At 35.6% G+C, this 25,257-nt stretch overlaps 1 long non-coding RNA gene across 1 annotated transcript in view; it reads right to left on the bottom strand.

Moving 5' to 3' along the window:
* Positions 1–7,474: 7,474 nt before the first annotated feature.
* The window catches only part of LOC116093862, a 55,020-nt gene continuing 37,237 nt past the window's right edge, over positions 7,475–25,257 (bottom strand). Inside the window, exon 3 of the long non-coding RNA XR_004119863.1 lies at positions 7,475–7,605. This is a non-coding gene — a long non-coding RNA (uncharacterized LOC116093862). The remainder of the gene's footprint in view (positions 7,606–25,257) is intronic.

The raw sequence follows: 25,257 nt of genomic DNA, 5'->3' as shown, positions 1-25,257 counted from the left end.
GGATATCTGCTACCTGGAAGCCAGCCATTGACCTCAGTGCTCTGTAAAATGACAGAATCACCTACCAGATACTCAGTGTACTGAATCGCAATGAAAAGAAAAAAATAATTTTCTCTAAGATTTCAATTATTGAATTAATTTGTGGCAATATATGGTCAAAATACAAGTCTTACTTGAGCAGAAACTAGAATTACATTACTCATTTATCATTCAAAGATAAGCATGAATAAGCCAACTCCAATTCATCCATATAACAGGGTATGACAGTCCTAAGGTTTATAATGCAAGAGTAGCAAGAGGGAACAAGCAGGTCTCTAAGACCACATGAGAAGAAAAGACAGTTGCTCATTAGTAGAGACTCATAACTAGACAATGTACAGAGAGACTCAAAGACTTTGAAACTACCATTCCTTCCTGGGACATCTTCTCAAAACTCTCCCCTCAGGCTCTGAGAGCTAAGCAGAGGATAAAGCAGAAAGATTGTAAGAGCTACAGGGAATGAATAAGATGAAGGAAACAATGCCTTCTAGATCTAACAGGATCCACACATATATGAATTCACAAAGTCACAGAGATTGTGGCAGCATACACATGATTTCAACAGGTCCAATCAGATAAGATCCCAGTGCTACCAAAAAGGAAGTAGACATGAATTCCCATCTCTAAACAATAAGCTATCTCCACTCAACATTTACTTTTGAAAGAAAATTATTTTTTCCCCAATGGGCTCTCACTGGGTGTATTAACCACACTTAAGGGTAGGTCCCGTGAACAGCAGGGCATGGCCAACAAAACATGAATTCAATAGCACTCTTGTAGACTATTTGCCTTTTAATTAATTGTTTGGATACATGCATACATACTACACAAACACACACAGACACACAGACTCACACTTTATATCTCTTACTTGGCTTTTTAAATTCTATATTATGGTTCCCAGCTTTGTGGTTTTATGAGTTTTAGTGAATTTTTTGTTTGTTTTTGGATTTTTTATTTTGGAGTATGTGTGTTCCTTGTGCTTTGTTTTTAAATTCTAGTTTGTTTGTTATTGTGTATTTGTTTATAAAGCAGAAAGAATGCAATAAAGAGAAAAGATGAGAGAAAGGAAGAAAGAAAGAAAGAAAGAAAGAGAATCAAGTTGGACAGGTGAGGATCGGGTGAATCTGGAAGAATTTGGGAGAGGGGAAATTGTGATCATAATTTAATATATTAAGAAAAATATTTTCATTATAAAACTATAAACATCTATAAAACATGAAAGAAAAATGAGCAATAAAAAAAGGAAGAGGGAGAAAGGACAATCACTCAGTATGTTTTTCCACCACTTTAGACTGTTTTTTACATTGTCAAGAATACAGTGTTGAGGCTCATGTACTTATAGTAAAATAGGGGAAAGTATAGATTAAGATGTGTGCTATAGAAAATATTTTCAATTTCAGACACTGAGGCTTATCATACATCCTAAATCACATTCCTTTTTGTATATAAATATTACATCTTGAATTAAAGCTAGCATTTGGAATTGCAAGGAAGTGTGCTCAGATTGAAAGTTCAGTCTTTATGATCATTCTATCCAAGTAGAACAGGAACACAGTAGCCAAGTAGTCATGAATAAAGAATATGAGAAACGAAGTTAGAATGGCATTAGAAATAAGACAGATCAATTTCCTTTAGGAAAATTAAAAAAATAAATGAATAAGACAACGAGTGAAGCCAAACAAATTCTAAATCAGAGTATCAGAGTATTTGGTGAACAAGTGGTTTAAAAAAAAAGAACAAGGACCCAAAGATGAAGGTGACATTGCAGTCTTTGTGTAATCACAGAGAATGGGGTCTACTGCATGGCATGGATTGGTAGCATCACACACGTCTGCTCTTTGAACTTAGTGAGTCTTCTCTAGTTCTGTTTGGTCACACCTATGGAAGGAGAGTGTGGACTGATTGTACTTTAATATCAAGTTTTATCATGACCTTTGCATTGAAGAAACATGGCATCATGGGAGTTGACTTCACCTTGCCTATTTCCATTTTTTCCTCTGTAAAAAAGTTAACACAATTGGGTATTGTAAATCTTAAGTGAAGAAATTAAGTGTAACTTGTAGTATAGTGTAATGAACTAATATCAATTTCTGGTTTATTTTTACAGAGCTTGTTACTAAGAAAAAAAATTTGAAAGAAAATTGTCTTAATTCTCAAGCAGTAAAATAAAGTTCTTAGCTTGCAGTAGGTAGATCAGTACAATCCTTCTAATTCGTCAAAGATAAGGGCAGCTTATAAAATTTATTTTCCCCAATTCAACAACCTTTTAAACTTAGCCTTTCCTGGATATTAAAGTTGGCATAGAAGCATTTATATGGAAGATATCTGAGTAGCAAATTAGATGCTCTAAGTTGCACCCAGATTTTATTTAGAACTGTGATTCCTCAATCTGTTAGCTATCATATATCATTTAGATACTATATACACACTAATTTGATAGGGGTAGAGACTACGCATTTTGCCCTTTTATTCTAATAAAGGTGACCATTGGTAATCTAATACTAGTAATGTCTTCAAAATTTGCTTTACTCCTCCTACTGAAGATTCCTTTTATGCAATGCTCTCAAATACTTTAAAAAATTGAATCAAGCTTGAAAGGAAAATCAAAGTCTCCATTCAATCAGTATTATAATTTTCCCATTGAATAAATTCATGTCTATGTGATTCATGAAGCTGAGACACAGAGTATGCTGAGCACAGAGCAAATATAAGAGGTCCCTGTACTGGAATTAGAAGACAGGAGATGGAGATTTTCTGGTAGAGTTACATAAAGAAAAACATACAATCAAATTAGGAAATGCTGAAGAGTAACAGAGAGTTCATACAATACTTTCAGTTTGGAAGGCCAATAAATACTTAAGCTGAATAATTTACCCAAAGGAAAAGGACACAGTCAAGCTGCATGACCTTTTGAACAATGAGCATAAGTTCAATTATCCACCAATGTTCTATTAAAAGTCAGCTTTCTGGGCAGAAGTGTTATTTCAGCACTCCTAGTTTAGAATTATTAAACTAGGAAAGAACTGTGCCTGTGTAGTTGCTGGGCTGGGCTGTACTCAGTAACTTCATTTTAAGAACTCAGGGTTACATGAAGTATCACTCTGTCACAAAAAGAAAGAAAAAATGGAGGAGGAACCAGTTATTTGCACATCCTTTCTGGAGGATAAGAGCTATTTTATTGACACACTCTATCTGAATGTGACTATAGCCATGCTATAACTTCAGAAAGAATGTAATTTGCGTCTTTTGAAGGCTAAAAAAAACATGCAAAATAGGCACAGAAAAATTCCTCCCTGTGTAATCTACAAAATCTGCAGTGTTGCTGAAGGAGTAGCTTATCATTTCCTCATGTCTGTATTCTTTGCTGGTGCTGGCTGTGCTGACTAGTCTTATATCAACTCAACACACAAAGTAACATTCTGTAAGTCCTGGGTTCTGTAAGGAAGCAAGCCGATCTAGCCAGGAGTAGACAGTAAACAGCACTCCTCCGTGGCCTCTGTATCAGCTTCTGCCTCCAGATTCCGAGCCAGTTTGAGTTTGTGTCCTGACTTACTTCAATTATGAACAGCAATGTGGAATTGCTAGCCAAGTCCCCCAGCCCCAACTTGCAGTTTGATCATGGCTGTTTCATCCCAGCAATAGAAACCCTACCTAAGACAAGTTGGTACCAGGAGTCAGGTATTTCTGTGAGAGCCTTGACTGTGTTTTTGAGAAGATTGTGGAATGATTTTGAAACTTTGGTCTAGAAAAGCCATTGAGTATAGAGAGCTTACTGTAAATGCTCTGTGGGAGCTAAAAAGATAATGTTTAGAGCAGGGCAGAAAATGAAGGCCTGGCGTGTAAAGTCTTATTTGAAATAAAATCTGTTTTCTATTTTGAATTGTGATTGCATTCTGGTCCACTAGGACTGAAGAGACTGGGAGCAATAAGGTAACACCTTTACATTACTGGGACAATTGATGCTGGTTACTTAAAGCTCAGGAATTAGCAGTGATTATAAGAGGCCAACAATCTTGAGGTAAATTTATCTTGTGTTTCTTCATGGTCAGCACACAAACTGTGTTTCAGAAGCAGCTGAGGTTGCACCTTGTCCTGGCACCCAAACTTGGTTGTAGTATGAGTCACCAAAGTATGGTTTTGAATGTATGAAGGAGTCATGAAGAACAGCTGAGGTTTGGCACTGTGAGAGGCCCAGGGCTGAGGGGGTGATGCAAAGAAGTCGAAGCTTGCCAACATGAAGAAAGCTTATGAGAGGTTATTGGTGAAAATCCAGTTGCAGCAGAACACCTCAGTACTTTGAAGATACCAGTATCAAGGGACTGACCACCAAGAACAGCAACAACCTTGGAGCTGAGCTAGCAGGAACCTAGAAGAAAAGCTGTGTGTATTGCAGAGGGCAGAGTTGGAGAAGTGACTCAGGTGCCTTAGAGAAGCCTAGAAGCTCATAAGTAGATTCCAGATAATTGGACATTGAGTTATTTATACTGCTGGAGTTGGCCTTTGCTTAGTTCTCAATGTGACTGTGCCCTGGTTCTTCCGTCTTGAAGAAAGTATTAACTTTTAAAGGACGCTACCACTGAAAGATTTTTTTTTAAAGATTTTGGATTTTTAGAGAGATTGGATATTTTAAAGAGACCGAAATTTTAGTTTCTCTGAATTTGTAAAGACTGTGGGACTTTTATAGTTATTTAGTTTTAAATGTGAATTCTTGGGGCTGAATACTAAAGGAAGGGTGTGGCTTAATATTGATTTGTTTGTATGCCAAGTTGACAGTGAGTCAGTTGGCTAGCAAGTCTTACATCAACTTGACACATAAACAGGGTTATCTGAGAGGAGGGAACCTATATTGTGAAAACCCTCCATAAGATCCACCTGTAAATTATTTTCATAATTACTAATTGATGGGGAAGGACCCAGCCCATTGTGGGCAGTGTTATCTCTGGTGATATTGTCCTGGGTTCTTTAGGAAAACTGGTTGATATGTAACAGAGGATTGCCTTGTGGGAAGAGAGGTCCCGTGACGGCTTGATGCCCCAGTGTAGAGGAATGCCAAGGCACGGAGAAGGGAGTGAGTGGGTTGGAGAGTACCCTCATAGAAGCAGAGGGAGAACAGATGGAGTTCAGAGTTTCTGGGGGGGATTGGAGAAAGTATAACATTTGAAATATAAATTTAAAAATCCAGTAAAAAAGAAACAAAGGAAAGGAAGAAAGAAAGAAAGAAAGAAGAAAGAGAAAGCAAGCAAGCAAGCAAGCAGGTTGAGCAAGCAGGACTAGTAAGCCAGTGTGCAGCATCCCTTCATGGCCTCTATATCCATCAGCTCCTGCCTCCAGGTCCCTTCCCTGTTTGAGTTCCTGTGCTGACTTCCTTAGATGATAGCCACATGGGAGCATAAGCCAGAGAAGCTCCTCCCCAACTTTCTTTTTGGTCATGTTTTTTCACTGCAGAAATAGAGACCCCAAGTCACTCATCAATCAGTTTTTCTACACTGTGACAATACCTGAGATTTAGAAGATGGCCAAGTTTATGGTGTTCTGGGGTGTTTGAGTTACTGGTCACACAGTTCTTCTGTTTTGAATCTCTGCAGGCATACTCCACCTTAATGGTGAAGTTGATCACTTTGTAATAGTCTATCACTAAAGATAAAGTAGGAGGATAAATTCTCAGTTACCCTACAAAAGCATGTATTCAGTAACCTAACTCCCTTCTTTCTCCTAAATGTTCTGCCTCCTCCCAAACAAAACAATATGACTGCAATATGACAAGAATCAGATCTTCAACACATTCAGACATATAAACTTTTAGATCTTCCTTGAAAAAAATGTCTATGGAAATCATGCATTGAGTTTTACCATTAGTATGAGAGCACACTTTGAAGTCAGTTTGCTGAGGTTATTTTCTGTGTTTTAAGTTTTCCTTTAGTCACTTGCCATTTCTCCCCATTTCTTCTATATTCTTGTTAATGCTTTATGCATTTTCTTATATCTTTCTGCCTCGAGAGCAGAATTCTAAGCAGAATCAAATTCTGAGAGCTAAAACCATAGACACTTCACTGTTTTAATATTGAACATTTTCTATTTATTTCACTTATGAGCACAAAGGGGAAAAAAAAGAACTCTGACCAGAAAGAACATCAAGAATTAAACTCAATTAGACCTGAGTTCCGATCCAACTGAGGCTGCATTGTCTGTTCTTGTGTGGTGATTGCGCTGAAGCACTGTGTAGAATAGCATGTTTTTCTTGGAAGTAACACAACTGAAAACACTTTCACTGAATGTACAGGAAAGACCTCCAATGCTAGCGGGAGCTTTCCATTTGCTCTCTTCTGCCACCATCTAAAATGCCATGAAGACTTTCTTTGTCTCAGGGATCTTTCCCAAAGAGCCTTCTATTTGGGCCTCAGCTCTCACCAATCTCATTTAGATTGTGAAATCAGGTGTTATAGATATTTCATGATTTTCAATTAAATTGATTCCATAAAACTTCTACTCACTGCAGTTATTTTGATCTACAGATCAGCAGTGGAGAATTTTTAATGACACCTGATCTAATGAGTTTACCATACATGGAATATAGGTAATATGTTAACAGTGTGTTTCCTTATTATCATACACACTTATTATCTACTTTGCATAGGACCATTTCCTAATAACTCTACTGTGTTTCATTTTGTCACAAATGTAGTATGTAACATCATAGTTATGATAAGAATCTGACTAGTGTGAAATCTTCCAAGTGCCCATCATGCTATGAGCCTAAGCTATGGTAGCTAATTTACTTGGAATAAGCACAAGAGGATTTACATGTACGTAAGACATTCCTTTGAGAATAAATTTCCTGGTTTTATTCACTTAAATGGATTTTATCTCAATCTTAAAAATATTTGGGGGCAGTTGCCAACATTTTATCAAGTTAGAGGAGCAGCCATGCAGATACTTGATGTACTAACATTATTCATAGTCTCTTGTAAACAGCAACAAATGACTTGCTATTCGCCGCACGGGTATGAAAAGTGTATTGGAGCCTCAAAATCAATGACATGTTGCCCTCTATCCATTGCTGCTCTTTGGCAAGAGAAGAGGGATCCCACTCCTCAAACACAGCATGCCATTTTTTAATTCACACTTAAATTTCCACTTGAGGAGGCAAGCGAAAACAAACTGGTCCTCCCAGAGAAGCACCCTGGGAATAAGTGCCCTCCCAACTTTAGTAATTATCTCAGAAGAGCCTTTCTCCCACTCCCCTTTGCCATCTGAATAGGGCTTATTAGGGCCTTGTTATTTTCCACTACCCTATTTGCATAATTTGCAGATGTCAACTTGGTGGCTTTCTTCTCTCTCATAGAATAATAGTCTTTGTTGAGTAAATCATTCTGCTTTTACAACTGTAATTAAGGATACACTATACAAAATTGTAAAACGAAACAACTCCCAGCATTTAGATAGGTAGGCTTTATATTTTGAGAGGGTATAATCAGATCCACGATTCAAAGTTGCCTCTCCTTCTTTCGTAAATTAACCTATATGTGTGGCTTCAAATCGGTGTCTCTTCTCAGGAAGTCTTCACTGAAATATCAACAATATTGAGGATAAATGAACAGCTGTTATTGTCACTTGGCTCATTATATACAGTCTCTAAAATCATGCCACTATAAACAGGAAGAACATCATTATTGAGTTACCAGTTTGGCAATAAAATTTTAAATTGCTTTGTTATTCATCCATGATGTCTTAGTGATTTCATGGCTCTTTGGGTAATTGTTCATTTGCTAGTCTTTATGTATAGAATTATATGTAATTCTATATAACTTTCAAATATTAAATGTTTTTCATATCACTACTCATTTTTTCATTTTCTTAGGCAGACACTCCAAAAGTTTTTTTTTTGTTTTGTTTTGTTTTTGTTTTGTTTTGTTTTGTTTTTTAAGAAAGTGATATTCTGGACCATCATACTACATGATGCACACTTGCAACACATAGGGTTTAAAAAACATTCAAATTTAACTGTGTGGTATAGATCTAGCAGACTAGCACAAAAACCATTTCTGATATTCACTCATACTGTACTCTATTTTAGGAAACTATATTCACATTTTAGGAAACAAAATATTTGAAGATCAGTAACGTGTAGAGATTTGATTTGGAAATATTTTGTTCAATATGATCCTTCTACAGAATTATTACATTTGGAATTTTCTCTGCTTTTTCAATTGGAAGTAAGTTTGTTGTAGATTCGTTCCCTCAGTGGGTGATAACTAGTCTTTGAATTACATTGTATGCAGGTAAACTGCACTGCGTTTTATCATCTTTATAAAAACTGCGCATGAATATTCTTGGGAGTGTGATTCTATATTATCTTTTTTGTCATAGCATTATTTATCATAAACTTACTTAAAAACAGTGAACATAGTCTTTTCAGACAGGATCAATTTTATTGGCTTGAGTAGCACGTGAATCTCAATTTATTGCTTAAAACAATTCTTTGTGAACTTATTTGTATACAGAAAGAAAGAACTGAATTGCTACCTATAACAGTCTCTATCAATGCTTTATAATCGTATGCAATCGTTACCATAGTCATGGCTGTTATAATGGTGGAAATATTCGTAAGATGCAAGCAGAGCCACATGGTTTTCCACTGTCTGCTTCTATGCTAACTTAATGGGGACAAGTCCTGTTGACTTCTATGTTTATACAATGTCATTCTACTGTGACTGAAGCATACTAGAGAGCCTGCAAGATAGCAAAAATTTCTTGATTTCTACCCAGTTACTTGCCAGTTATGATTTTATTGATATTAAAAGTTGAGAACTAAATGTTTGGCAGTCTCCTTGAAAATGTATAGTATTAGACCAAGAATATCTGACATAATTGTAAAACGAATTGAGCAGGAGATGTATTTTTAGTGACCACATAATTTAAAATTTGCAATGACTATATCTAATCTCGTATTTCCTCAATTTAACTGCAAATGGACCAAAGTTAAATATAGTAACCATGATGTGAGAACTATATGTAGCACACTTGCTCATTACCCTCAGAAATGAACACATGGCAAGTACTTCATAAATAAAGAGTAAATTAAAAAAAAATACAATTTTACTGAATAGGGAGAAAGTGAATATGTAGGTCACAATCAGAGCCTGAAAAATTGCAATAGGTAAAATTTATTTTTTTCCAATCTGGGTTTTCCTGAAAAATCTAAAGAGCAACTAAGGACAGATTTTTCTCTTTACTTGTGAAGATGCATATTATTCAAAAACACAAGAGAGAATCAAAGAAAGAAGTACATAGATTTTTGTTTTCTATAGAACCATCATTACTATGTACTAGTGCCAGAGACAGCCTGGCAAGTCATAGGCTAGAATTGGAACCTCAAATTGCCTTTTTAGAAGCAAGTGTTTTGAATGATTCTTCCATTTTCTGTAATTGTGCCTGGAACTGGATGATATTGAGTTGGAGTAGATATATCCTTGAAGTGCTATATATGAACAATTAACAAATAAACAGGTTGGAGAAATAGATAAGTATTTCCTGGAGAAAATTTCTATGAGAACTCTCTAGGACTCTTTGTTCAGGGTGTAGCTTTGCAATTCTGGATGATATGCACTATAACATAATTTCAAGGACTGTTGCATGCAGTTTGCAATCAATGCCTTTTATAGAACAGAAATTGGTAAACGCCATCCAAGCCAGTATGACAATGAGAAATGAGGAGCAATGAGAAGTCATGTCGATAACATCTGTCTTTGAGGTGTTAAAATAGCACTCTCTGTTCTTCATTGCAAAGCGTTTACTTGCAGTCTAACTGAGGAAAACATCCTACTAATTCGTCTGGGAGGGACAATATACCTTATTTTCTGACCAACATTCCTCATACTATAAAGGTCATTCAAAACTAATGTCTTAAAATTTGCTAACTGGAGTTTATTAAGATGAACTCTAACAGGATGAGATCCTGTTAGAATCTAATTAGGTAGAAATTAAGGGGATATGAGAAAAGTGTGGACATGAGTTAATGGTAACATTTAAGCATCCACTTAGTAGTTGTAAGCATGTACATAATAGACACCAACAGAGAAGAAAATGAGTGGAGACAGAAACTCTATTATCTTTGCTATTTCTCTGTAAAACTCTAGTGTAGAGTGATTTTTTAAAAGTCGGCATCATGATTCCAGTTTAGAAGAAACAAACAAACAAACAAAAAAGCACAAACAGATTTCTTCATGAAATGGGCTTTTAGCCAGGCAGTGGTGATGCACACCTTTAATCCTAGCATTTTGGAGGCAGAGGCAGGCAGATTTCTGAGTTTGAGGCCAGCCTGGTCTACAGAGTGAGTTTCAGGACATCCAGGGATACACAGAGAAACCCTGTCTAGAAAAATCAAAGGAAAAAAAAAAGAAATGGGCTTACTCATAGAACTTTAAATATAAAAAATATTTTTAGTATTAATCATAGATCTCATAATCAATTAAACCAAATATTTATTCACTTTATAAAAAATAGTGTGTTCATATATGGAAAATGTCATTAAAAGTGTAGAGTGAAGGAAGTGTTTGAAATCAAGTATCTACTAATTTTAAGATGTTAAATGATTGTTTATTACTATACGATTAATTAAAATGGGATGTTTTACCATATATCAATATCCCAAGTATTTCCTGTAGTTATCTGTAGATGAAAAAATTAAGCTAATATTGTCATAGTGTATGTCCAAATATCCTTAGATATAAGTAGTTGATTTAGACTACCATGACTCATTACCTAAATTAATTTTTGTTACCAATTGTTCAGACATACATTTATTCAAGTATGCATTTGAATAAACCAAATATTAATCAACAATCAAAATATTTAAGTTCAGATATATAAGCTAAGAAAAATAAAATGTTACTGTTTTGACCATAGCATCAAGAATGTGTGAGCTTGATTTTTCTTATTAAATACACGTTTAATTATCTTAATTACTCTGGCCCAGTTGCAGCTCCAGCATAGAGCATCCATACTACTACTACATTGATAAATACCTCCAGGCACCTAATCATAGCTAATGTACATTCAGATGATGACTTTGTTGAATAGAGTACTTTATTTGTATAAGATTTTTACATTGATTATTTTCACATAGTAACTCTCAAAGTTATTATGATATTTTGAAAATATTCTCAGGAAAAAAAGTGATGTGAAATTAACATGTAAAACCTGAATAAATTAGAGTCAAAAATGAGTAGAATTGATATTGACAAGCAACTTATTAGTAATTAGGCAGAGAGCACAGAACAGCATTAGAGGCTTGACATGGGAGCATTAGAAAAATTCAAAAGGAATAACTATAGGTTATTAATCAAATAGTTTGCAAAAGGATTTATCATTTTTGTCTTACTAAAAATGTAAAATTCTCACTGCAGACTCAGGTCAAAATATTTCTGGGTCATTTGTTCTGAATACATATTTTGATAATGAAAATTATGTAAGTTAGACCATCTTCTTTCCAGTCATGGCCTGGGAGAGGACCAGAGTGGCCTGACATTTACAGTCCTTCAATGACAATTACAGTACAGCTAATATATCAATTTAATTAAATTCCTATAGTGATTCATGACAAAATATCAGAATAAGTTAACTTGCACAGAAATAGACAAAAGATCAATGCACTAGGCAGAGACAAAATGAATTAAAGAAGAGCTGCCATCCCTTGGAAAGATTGTGTGCATAATGTGGTTTTTCTTCTCTTTTCCTCTTTAAATGCAAAGCTTGTGTTTTGGACATCATTCGTGGAGGTTAAGTGGGGGAGATTGTAGTCATGTACAAAGATGCCTAAGGTAATCACTAAAGCAAACAAAAATGATTGTTTTCATGTTGCTGGGGAATAAAAGAACAGTACCTGATTAAGTGAAATAAATACAACTTGTCCATCTGTTTCATTAAGTGCCATTTTGAGTTGTGCAGTTTCAGATGTTTTACTATTAGCTTTTGATCCACTAACAAATAGATGCCTCTGAAATCCTCTTAACAGAGAAGCTATCAAAGAAAGTGTGCCGAGGAGAGGAGCTGCTGTGAGGAGGGAAGTCGTAGGTTCCCTTATCTGTCTCTACAACTTTGAAACGGTGTGGTCCTGGAGGACCCCAGCAATTCCAAAGCTACACTGCAGGGCTCTCTCCTTATAAAGGCAGCCTGGGCTCAAGCAGTTTGATAAAGGGCAGGGAATGCCTTTCCTTCAGTAGCCTATGCTGATGACCTGGATCTTAATGGCTGCATTGAATGCACTGGAGATTTAGTCATTGAACTTTCAGATCTGTGTCATTGCTCTCTAAATAAATTTGTAATGCTGTGGTTTTCTCCTTATGGCTCCAAGCATCTTCATCTGTAAAGAATCATGGTAATTATGTCTTACTAAGATATCTTCCAACCACGCTTTTTGTAATTCTATGGTAGAGAAATAATTCTTAGCTCAGGTTTACATTGAAGAAATAAGTAATCATTAAATTATAAAGAAAAATTATATTTCTTCATGAACTTATGTAAAATAATGCTTATTTTGTGTATGTATGTAAGCATGCATGTGTGCGATTTACATTTTAAATTAGTTTTGAAATCATCCTACTACATAAAAGAGATCAATTTATTTGCATGAACATCTACTTTATAGAATTACCCCCACAATACTCAAAACTTGGAGTTATACTTAAACTTTAAAAAAAAACCTGAAAAATTCTATTGGCCATGATAATAGGCACCCCTAAAGAACACTGAAAAGAAACAGTAAGTAAAATAATTAAAACAATTAAGAATAAATGTGTAAATAAAATAGTCTCAATTCACTTGTTCTGACAAATTACTTCTTAATTAAAATTATGATCAATCAACTGTAACACAAAACTCAAAGTTACAGTAGGTTACTCAAGAGAAATTTGTTTCACTTTGACCACAGTATTGACAGAGTGCTAAATTTATTCTAGTAAGCCCCTTCATTTGAAATGCATAAAACAGGACTCTATTTGAGTAGCTGAATATTGGCCAATGGCAGCAGTTTACCCTTCCTGAATCACACTGACAGGCCAATGCTAAAATGGGGCAAGTAGCAAGTTGTGTTAACCTATCAGCCCCTGTGTATTTCACTTCCCTTTACTGTCTATAAATGCTACCTCATACGGAAGCACAAAGAGATGGGACGCTTTTCTTCTTCAGAGGGCTGCTTGGTTCACAGATTATTCACAGACAGTTGCTCAATTAGAGTATGCTACATTTAATTTTGCTTTATGTGCACAGTCGTGTGAGTACATGCTTGCCTGCGTCCATGTGTGTATATAAGTGCCCATGTATGTTTGTGTGCCGATGGATGATGGCGAGAAGTCAACTCTGTGTCTTCCGTAACCATTTTCTTCATTTTTCTGTAGACACTTATTGTATCTGTGGCTCACAGGTTCTGATGGAATGACTGGTCAGAATGTCCAGGAATCTGCCCACATCCTACGCTCCAGCCCTGAGAATACAATCCTGGTTGTTGTTGTTGTTGTTGTTGTTAAATTTTTTGTTTGTTTGCTTTTAATTTATTTTGTCTGATGACAATAATGATTTGGGCAAATCTCAAAAGAAGTAAAAAACAAATGACCAAGAAGTACCATTACGATGTTCAGCATCTTTAGGAACTTGGGAAAAGGAAATTAAAATGACTTCATATTTTTAGCTTACCCCATCTTAGTTCCTAAGATCAAGGAAGCAACTGACAATAGCATTTGTTGTGATTGCAAACAGGTACATCGATGATGAAAATATTTATGGAGAATTCTCAAAAATGTGTAAAAGATCTCTATGACCAAGCAACCCTACTCTAAAGATCTTAATAAGTCTTAGTTTATTGCCACTCTAGCCATAATAACTGAGACATGAAAACAACCTAATTGTTCTTCAGCTGGTGAATGAATAATGAGAAGGTAGCAGTAGGTATAATGGGATTCTATTCAACTGCAAAGAAAAACGAAACCACAAAAATTATAGGGGAATGAATGGAACTGGACATTATTATACTGAGTAAAGTAACTCAGACACAGAAACATAAACATTTATTTGTAAATCCTTTGTCTGAATATTTATATTTAAATATGCAAGCAAGGCTAACAACAGAAACTAAGAAGGTAGAAATGGACCATAATTATTGGTGGAGGGAGAGCTCTAAAGAGGTGAACAGTGTGGCACAGGCTCTATGAAGACACTGGCTGGTTTCAAGACCTCTATGAAACCTGTCCTTTCTACTGTTTTCTTTGACCATTATATATCTATTTTCAACCTATTTCTGCTCTTCAAAAGCTGTTGAAACCCAAACCCAGAAGAAATTTATGCAGTATTTTCATGAATCATCCATGCATACTAAGATGAGGCCTGTCTATTCTAAACGGATCACTGGTAGCTCATCACAATGGCTTAGAGACTCAGGACTGAGCTCAGACAGAAAATGACTCTGAGCTAAAAAAAAAGAAAACAAACAAACAAACAAACAAACAAAAAACCTTTCATTGTTCAGTGTTCCTTCTGTTTGTCCTTTATGGTCTTGAACTCAATCAAATTGTCAAAGATCCATATTCCATCACAAGGATAATGGAGGTAGGAATTTGGGCTGATTTACTTCTGAAAGCAAAGGTCTATGGGAGTGAAGATTTTATTATGCAGCAGTGTTTCATCTTATGATACAGAAAAGCAGTCAGAATTTCTTGAATGAAATTCTTCTCTGGAAATGTTGAGCCCCAAGTCGTCTTTCTCCTTCAGTCAACATTGCTATCATTGGGTCCAGTGTCAACATTTCTAAGGTCTATTTAATTAACCATTGGATGACATCATTTGATACAGTAAACTAATGAGTAAGCGAATAATATTTTATGCTGAAGCATACATGAAGAAATTCTTTACTGAGTTATTCCATTTTTCAAGCATACATAGATTATTTTTATTTTATATCTGAGTTAATAAATAACATTTTTCTTTTAAAAGAGGGCTGATATGTCGTTTTTAAAATCAATTATTGAGCCGAGCGGTGGTGGCGCACGCTTTTAATCCCAGCACTTGGGGGGCAGAGGCAGGCGGATTTCTGAGTTCGAGGCCAGCCTGGTCTACAGAGTGAGTTCCAGGACAGCCAGGGCTACACAGAGAAACCCTGTCTTGAAAAACAAAAAAACAAAAAAACCAAAAACCAAAAAACAAAAAACAAAAAAGAACAAAAACAAACAAACAAACAAAAAACCAATTATTGAGATACAGTTCATATCATGTAAGTATATAATATATGTATGTTTCACTGATTTTTTTCATTTTTAAAAATTAGTATTTATTTTAGACTTAAAGATATTTTGGCATATCTATTTTAAAAATGTGTGTGTGCGTGTGTGTATGTGTGTGTGTGTGTCTGTGTGTCTGTGTGTGTCTGTGTGCACATGCAATTTGAGCTGTTTTAAAGGCCTTGTTAAATATCTTAAAAGGTTGTTTTATAAACTTCAGCATTTTTCTAGTCTACTAAATGGTAATTTTTGATTTATTATGTTTTATAAAATGCTACTTGTTTATGAAAACAACATTCAATGGATGTTAAGCTATGAAATTTAACATTGGATACATATTTTGTATTAGATACTTGGTTTATTTACATGTCATACAATATCTCCTTTCACCTCAAAAAAACCAAAAACCAAAAAACAATCACAAGAACAAACCCTCTTTCCCTCCATCCTCCCCCTGCTCACCACCCCACCCTCTCCTGCTTACTGGCCCTGGCATTCCCCTACACTGGGGTATAGAACCTTACAGGGCCAAAGGCCTCTCCTCCTATTGATGACCGGCTTGGCTATCCTCTGCTATACTCATGCTGCTTGAGCTATGAGTCCCACCATATGTACTCTTTGGTAGGAGTTTTAGTCCCTGGGAGCTCTGGGCTCTGGGGGTACTAGTTAGTTCATATTGTTGTTCGTCCTAAGGGGCTGCAAACCCTTCAGCTCTTTGGGTCCTTTCTCTAGCTCCTTCATTGGGGTCCCTGTACCCTGTGAGCCTCTACTTCTGTATTGGTCGGGTATTGTTAGAGCCTCTCAGGAGATAGCTATATCAGGCTGGATTGTCCTTCCTTCAGTCTGTGCTCCATAGTTAGTCTCTGCAACTCCTTTCATGGGTATCTTGTCCCCGCTTTTAAGAAGGAAAGATGTATCCACATTTGGTCTTACCTCTTCTTGAGTTTCTTGTGGTTTGTGGATTGTACTTTGTGTATTCCGATCTTCTGGGCTAATATCCACTTATCAGAGGGTGTACACCATGTGTGTTCTTTTGTGATTGGGTTACTTCACTCAGGATGATATTCTCCAGATCCATCCATTTCCCTAAGAATTTCATAAATTCATTGTTTTTAATAGGTGAATAGTACTCCATTGTGTAGATGTACTACAATTTCTGTATCCATTCCTCTGTTGAGGGACATCTGGGTTATTTCCAGTTTCTGTCTATTATAAATAAGGCTGCTATGAACATGATGGAGCATGTGTCTTTGTTACATGTTGGAACATCTTCTGGGTATATGCCCAGGAGTTATATGCCCAGGAGTGGTATAGCTGGGTCCTCTGGTAGTACTATGTCCAATTTCCAGAGGAACCTTCAAACTGATTTCCAGAGTGGTTGAATCAGCTTGCAATCCTACCAGCAATGATGGAGTGTTCCTCTTTCTCCACAACCTCTTCAGCATCTGCTGTCACCTGAGTATTTTATCCTAGCCATTCTGATTGGTGTGAGGTGGAATCTCAGGGTTGTTTTGATTTGCATTTCCCTGATGACTATGGATGTTGAACATTTCTTTAGGTGCTTCTCAGTCGTTCTGTATTTATCAGTTGAGAATTTTTTGTTTAGCTCTGTACCCCATTTTTTAATAGGGTTATTTGGTTCTCTGGAGTCTAACTTCTTGAGTTATATATATTGGATATTAGCCCTCTATCAGATATAGGGTTGGTAAAGATCTTTTCCCAATTTGTTGGTTGCTGTTTTATCCTATTGACAGTGTCCTTTGCCTTACAGAAGCTCTTCAACTTTATGAAGTCCCATTTGCCAGTTCTTGATCTTAGAGCATAAGCTATTGGTGTTCTATTCAGGAAATTTTCCCCTTTGCCTATGTGCTTGAGGATCTTCCCCACTTTTTTTTCTGTTAGTTTCAATGTATCTGATTTGATGTGGCGGTCCTTGATCCACTTGGACTTGAGCTGTGTACAAGGAGATAGGAATGGATTGATTTGCATTCTTCTACACGCTAACCTCCAGTTGAGCCAGTACCATTTGTTGAAAATGCTATCTTTTATTCACTGGATTGTTTTAGCTCCTTTGTCAAAGATCAAGTGACCATAGGTGTATGGGCTTTTTTCTGTGTCTTCAATTCTATTCCATTGATCTACCTGCCTGTCACTGTACCAATACCATGCAGTTTTTAATCACAATTGCTCTGTAGTACAGCTTAAAGTCCATATTGCATTGTGCAATGCTATCAATTAAACTTAATACAGAATGTAAACCCTCAAATTACTAGTTTCCACTTGCATTCCCACATTTCATTCAAACTCCATTCCTGTAATAATGAATTTACTCTCTGTTCCCATGACTTTGCTTGTCCTGATAGTGTCACAGAAAAAGTGACTTTTCACAACTTGATTACTTCAGCTAGGCTACGTCAAGGTTTACTTCTTTTGTAGCCTGCATTGGTACTCCAGTTTTTGACACTGAATATTTTTCCTCTAGTTTTCCATTTAATCCCATATCTCTGATTATTAGCATTTTACTATATAATATACTGTAATATTTTTTTTAGTCAACCCTCAATATCTATTGCCATTTCCAAGTTTGTCCATTAACACTCTTAACGTGCGCATTCATGCACTAATTTTAGTGCAAGCCTATGTTTTAACATTAGGGATTTCTATATCCCAGGTTCCTTCTCAGTGATGCTTTAGTGCAAGCCTATGTTTTAACATTATGAATTTCTATATCCCAGGTACCTTCTCAGTGATGCTTTTGAGGAACCACCCATCTATACCTCAAAATAAGATCATTTTTTTTTTTAGTCCCAGCAACAGCCTATTCGATTTCCATTTCTCTATAATGCTTTCTATTTTCTGTTCCTGTGCCTATATCCATCCTACTTTATGTGGATTCAAGCAACTAATAATTGGGAGTTTTTTCATGATCATATAGACATTGTGTTTCTGAAAAAAATATTAAATATTTTTGTTTTTGTTTCACTTTTTTACATTTCAGTTGAATTATCTCTGTCTCCCTGATGAGTTGCAATAATTCCTTAAATATTCTGGATTTATATTTCTCCTCAGCCATTATTTACAAATACTCTCACCCATTCTGTAAGTTTCTTACTCATTTTATTAGCAGTGTGCTTTAAAGCACTGGGTATTTCAAGATTTGATAATCTATCCGTTCATGTGTATTCCGTTGTGCATATGTTCATGGGTCTGCATGCATGTTTTTGCACTTGTGTGGAAACCAGAGTTCAACGTTCAGTGTCATTTCTTAGGAATTATCCACCCCTATTATGGAAACATGGTCTCTCATTGACCTGGACTATGCTAAGTAGGCTAGGCTTGTTGTCTCCTTGTGATTGAACTCAGGGTCTTACATTACACAGCAAAAATTTTAACAACTGAAAATATGTGCTCATCTCATTTTTTATTTCAATGTTCAATTTATTTTCCCTTTCCTCCCCTTTTAGTTTGCTCTTGATATCATATCCAATAATTGTTTACTTTACTGGATTTCCCTGTTTATTTCCTGAGGAATTCTATAAATTTAGCCTTTATATTAACATTTATGAAGAGCCTTTATTTTATTTACTTCTGTATGGTATGTGATATGAGCCAAGCTTATTAGTTCACAGAGCAGATAATCATTTCTTCCATATTAATTTATTCAAAAGAACATTTTTTATATAGACTGGCATTTTTAAAAGTGTGTGAGCATTACTGTCTTTACATTCCACACAATGCTAATTCTCTAAACATTTATAGTAAATGATATATTTATTCAGAGTCTGGGTATGTCTCCAATCTAGAATCTCTTGAGGGACATTTTCTGCCTTCACTCATAGAGGAAAATCACTTTTCAGTTTTTTTGTATGTTTCATAATTTTTATTTACAAATTGTATAATTTATATAAAATATATCTACTCTAGTGTCCAACCTCATTACTCTTAAATATTTTGTGCTTAGATTTTCATTATTACTAATGTAGTTCTTGTTTCACTGGCTTCTACTTGATTAGGATGATTGCTTCTTTAAGCTTTTTTTATTTATATGTGTTTATGTGCTTATAAGAGTTTATGTGTGTAGTTGCATTGCTTTTCTCTATATTTGTGCCATTTTCTTGCTACCTACTTTAATAATTAGTTTTCTGAAAAGAAATTTTATGGAAATACTCTCTTGCTTGTCTTTGCAACTTTGAATCCCAGATGGAGTAAGAACTACATCTATTAAATTTTAACAAATACATTTATTTAAGTACTTTTACATATGATGTGATGATTCAATTTTATTGAATTAAATTTAGAGCAATAAATTTACATTATATGTTTTATTTACATTATGCCATTTGCATAAAATCAGTCAGTGAATCATAGCTTGAGAACACATCTTCTATTAATTATGCAGCAATAAAGTCCTCAATATGCATTATCATTTACAATTGTAATTTGCTACATGATACAGATGAGATGTCACAAAGAGGAACATAATTGCCTTTTTAATGCTGTGGTAGGTATGCTGTGGTCATTAATTATCAACTTGGCTAATCATTATTGGTGGCAATTAATCTTTGCTCAAATAATTATTGCTGATGAATATACATGTTTTGCCCCCATTACCTTTTCTATTGCAGGACGGTGATGTATGAAATTACTAAACTACACATAGCCTAAAACAGAGCTAGATAATTTCATATGGTAAAGGTGTTCCTGAGCACAGACAAATTTTCATTAAGTTATTGGAATGGCAAAAGTGTATTTGATATAATGCTATTTAGAGATGGTAAGGTTGTTCTGTACTTTGCCCTGATATTATTTTTTTATTCATTATTTATCACTGTGAAGTTATTTAAGAAGCATGCTTTTAGAGGTAAATATAATATTATAATTGAGTAAAATGAAAAAAAAGTTATGAAATGATGACTCTTAAAAATTACTTGGTGGGTAAAAAATCACAGACAGGACAGGGCTGCCCACTCTCCCAGTATCTATTCAATATAGTACTCAAAGATCTAGCTAGGGCAATAAGGCAACAAAAGGAGATCAAGGGGTTACAAATTGGCAAAGAAGAAGTCAAGATATCACTATTTGCAGATAACATGGTAGTATACATAGCAGCCCCAAAAATTCTTCCAGAGAACTTCTACAATGGAAAAACAACTTCAGGAAAATGGCTGGATATAAAATTAACTCAAACAAATCAAGAGCCTTCTTTTATACAAATGATAAATTGGAAAGAAAATAGAGGAACAACACCCTTACAACATTCACAAATAATATAAAATATCTTGGTGTAACTCTAACCAAACAAGTGAAAGATCTGTATGAAAAGAACTTCAAGTCTTTCAAGAAAGAAATCGAAGACCTCAGAAAATGAGATCTTCAGTGTTTGTAGATTTGTAGAATTAACATAGTGAAAATGGCCATCCTACCAAAAGCAATCTACAGATTCAATGTAATACCCATCAAAATTCCAACACAATTCTTCACAGACATGGAAAGAGCAATTCTCAATTTCATATGAAAAAACAACCCAGGATATAGAAAACTATTCTTAACAATAACAAAACTAAATATCCTCAGTAACCCTACAGCTGATAGAGGGGTAATATCCAAAACATACTAAGAAGCCAATTTCAAAACAAAAAATAAAATAAAATAAAATAAAAAATGGGGTATAGAGTTAAACAGAGAATTCACAACAAAGGAATCTTGAATGGCCGAGAGACACTGAAATGTTCAAAAATCTTAGTCATCAGGGAAATGTAAATCAAAACCACACTGAAATTCCACCTTAGAACTATCAGAATGTGTAAGACCAAAACCTCAGGTGACGGCACATGTTGGCGAGGATATGGAGAAAGAGGAGCACTCCTCCATTGCTGGTAGGATTACAAACTGGTACAACCACTCTGGAAATCAATCTGGAGGTTTCTCAGAAAATTGGAAAGATATCTATGTGAAGTACCAGGTACACTACTCTTGGGCATATACCCAAAAGATGCCTCACCATACCACAGAGACATCTGTTCCACTATGTTCATAGTGTTCTTATCTGTGATAGCCAGAAGCTGGAAACAACTCAGATGTCCCACAAATGAAGAATGGATACAGAAAATGTGCTTAATTTACTGAATGGAATACTTAGCCACTAAGAACAAGGACATATTGAGATTTTTCAGGCCAATGGATAGAACTAGAAAATATTATTCTGAGTGAGGTGACTCAGACCAAAAATAGATGTATGCAATCACTAAAAGTGGATATTAGCAAAAAAAGTACAGAAGACCTAGGATATAATCCACAGAACTCAAGAAGTTTAGCAACCAGAAGGGCCCAAATGAGGATGTTTCAATCACACTTGGGAGGGAGAAAAGATAATCACAGAAGGCAGAGGGAGAGAGGGACATGGGTGGGAGTTAAGAAGAAGGGCAACATGAGCAGGTACTGGGGGAGACATGAGATAAGCCCTAAGGGCCAGCAGAATGAATAACAATATGCTACCTCTGGGGGTGGGAGATGGAGGCCCTTCTAGAAAGTAACAGAGACCTGGGCAGTGAGAGACTCTCAGGACTCAAAGGGAGGGACCTTAGATGAAGTGCCCAATGGTGGGGAAAGGGAATTTGGAAAGCCCATCTCCAATAGAAAGACAGGGCGTCCTGGATGAAAGGATGTAGTTGCCATCCCACAGTCAAAAATTCTGACCCAGTATTGTTTCTGTCTAAGAGAACTGCAGGGACAAAAATGAAGATGAGACTGAGGGAAAGGTGACTCAATAACTGGCTGAACTTGGTATCCATCTCAATGGGAGGCTCCAACACCTGACACTATTACTGATGCTATGGTGTGCTTACAGACAGGAACCTATCATGGCTGTCCTGTGAGACATCTGACAAGCAGGTGACCAAAACAAATGCAAATACTTACACCCACCCTTTAACTAAAATCAAGGACTTCTGTGGTTGAATTAGGGAAAGGCTGAAAGAAGCTGAGGAGGAGGGCAACCCCAGCAGTCTTAACTAACCTGGATGCCTGAGATCTCTCAGACACTGAGCCACCAACCAGGCAACATACACTAGCTGATATGAGGACCCTGATACATATACAGCAGAGGACTGCCTGTTTTGGGCTCAGTGAGAGAAGAAGGACCCAACCTTTGAGTGACTTGAGGCCCCAGGGAGGGGAGATGTCTGTTGTGGTGGGGCATGGAGACATCCTCTTGGAGATGGGGGAGGAGAAATGGGATGAGGAACTGTCTGTGTGTGGACCTAGATGGGTGATAATGACTGGACTGTAAAATAATAATAAAATAATAACAACAACAACAACAACAACAACAATAAATCGGTACAGATGTTTGTACCCCTAAACATTTTCTGCAAAATATAAAATCAGTAACCACCACAAAAAGTCTTCCTAATGACCAAATAGAGACTGGAATTAGTAAATGTTTGGTAAAAGTGAGATGCTTCTATAAGCTAGAAATATCATGGATCATTTAAATACTGTCAGAGAACCCACTGAGTGAAAGACTAACATGAAAAGGTATTTGCACAGTTGCTGTGGTATCTATCAAATAGAAATTATGTCATAATAAAAGGATCTAATTGATCTTCTAATGTAAATGTTATAAAGTAATCTGGTTTATACAAATCATAATTATTTGTCCAACATATTTTTAAAAGGAGGCATGTAAGTGCTATTTGCGTCACTTATTTTGAGAGGCAGTATAAATATATTTTGTGTTTCAACTGTCTTTCAAGTATGCATAATAATAATAATAATAATAATAATAATAATAATAATATAGTAACTATGGGAATGAGGATTATATGTAAATTTCTTACCTTATACCTGAGTAATATTAAAGAAATACTTAAAGCATATATTAGCATACTTCAGAAAAAGAGTATGTTGTTGTTGACTGACTAAAGCAATTGGAGAACCCACAGTTCCTATGGTGATCACATTTTGCCTGGGGAGGGTTACTATTTATATAATACTACAGATAAGTTATAGAATATGTTATTTTTCAAAGCAGGAGGACTTCTGGCTTTGAGGATTCTGGGTTGGACTTATGCCTTACAATTTACTGTGACTCTCCCTATCATTTGCTTATTCAGAACCTAGTTAGCTCATTTTTGAAAATTATACTATAAAACCAGTATTGTGTCACCATATTTTCATAATCCAAATTTGATAATCTAAATTTATTGAGAAGATTAAAGATGGGGAATATATAACTGTTACATATTATTTTTCTTATCACTAAATACAATTTCAAATACAATAGGAAAATTGAAATGATATATTAAGAAAAATATAAATTCTAACACAATATTTAAAATAAGTTATCAAAAACAATAATTTAAATTTATTGAATGATTCCCCTCTAATTATCCATGAGCAATGCCCCCCTGGAGTTCTCTTTTCTTTTCTCTGATAAGTTTGCTTTCAGTCTAATTTTCATTCTGTTTCTTTCACTTGAGGAAATGTGTGAGCAGACGAACATCTCTGAACGAGTCATCTTAGATGTCGAGGTCACTCTAGAATTGATGCCATTATGGATTTCACCCTGTCTTATTGGTATTGGTGGCTTATTTGTTTTGACTCTTTGTAGATGAATATATATAGCAACAATGTTTTCCAATTGGAGTATCTGTCAACCTTGTCCAAGGAAATCTCATTGGATCACACTAACTTTTATAATGGTGACAACGTTAAAAATTTCTCTTCTATTCCTCCCTTCAGCTTCTCATTCCTTAGTTCTACTGAACACAATCTCATGACTTGGCAAGTGTTAAAGATTTATCTATTTATTAACATTTTACTCACAAGGATAAAACTCTTGAAATATTACAGCTCATTTTCAAGACTGTCCTTGGGATGGAAAGCAGATATATTCTTTGTCACATTACATTTTCAGACCATGTAGGTCACTGTCATAAAGCAGTCACCAGAGAAGTTAAATGAAGCTGCATTATGCAATCGACTTTTTTCATTTTTAGATACATATACATTTATATAATACAGGACTATAAATTGTAATGTTATGTCTAAGGATTTTGGAGAGTAATGAGTAAAGTTCTTTTAAGTCAATAATTTGGAGTTGACAGAATTTTATAGTTGTATCACTGTGTATATGTATGTGTGTTTGTCTGTCGATATAAAAAATATTTCATCTTTATTGATGAGCAAATTTATTTAATTTATTATGTTTAATAGGTAAAAGATAAATCAATCAATCTTCTTTATCTGGATGCCATTATGAATGTAGTTGAATAAGGTCAAGGATATTAGTGCTTTGGACTGATGATACAGGAGAAATTGAGGTCTTTGTTTCATTAATACAATAATTTTAGCATGGACTCAAATGGAAATATAAGAATAGTTATAGTAGAATTTAAAAGGAAAATCCTAGAGCAGAAAAGCTGTAAATTTAAATGTTGTCAAGAAGAGAATGTAGGAGAGAAAAGGGCATGCCATTTAAATCGGCATGGAGGGCAGACATGTGGCTTTAGATGAAGAGTAAGGAAGCCCAAAATGTTGGGACAAAAGCCCAACAATTTAAGAAAACTGAAGCTAGAAAAGAACTAGAAAGAAGAAAAGAAATGTAATGATTTTTTTTAATAAATTGAATTAAGCAGACCTATGAATTATATCTGTGGCCCTAAAGCTATTACACTGGGGAAAAGGATTCTGGGGGGTAATAGTGTCTCATTACAGAGTAACTCTACTGCTCCACTCTGATTTCTGCCTCACTACAGGAGGTGGCCCTTTCAGGTAGCATATCCCCAATGCTGTGAGTCACAGCTAAGGTCACCCCCAATGATTCTTGGGCACCTTCACAGTTCTGTCTCTCCTGAAGATGCCATCCACCTCACATTACCTGTCCGTTGAAGATTTCCATTCATTCTCATGCCCATCAGTGGGAGAGGATGTGCTTAGCCTCACAGAG

Source organism: Mastomys coucha, unplaced genomic scaffold (assembly GCF_008632895.1).
Source record: "Mastomys coucha isolate ucsf_1 unplaced genomic scaffold, UCSF_Mcou_1 pScaffold16, whole genome shotgun sequence".
Taxonomy (NCBI): Eukaryota; Metazoa; Chordata; class Mammalia; order Rodentia; family Muridae; genus Mastomys; species Mastomys coucha.
This window is presented reverse-complemented; position numbering and strand designations above follow the sequence as displayed.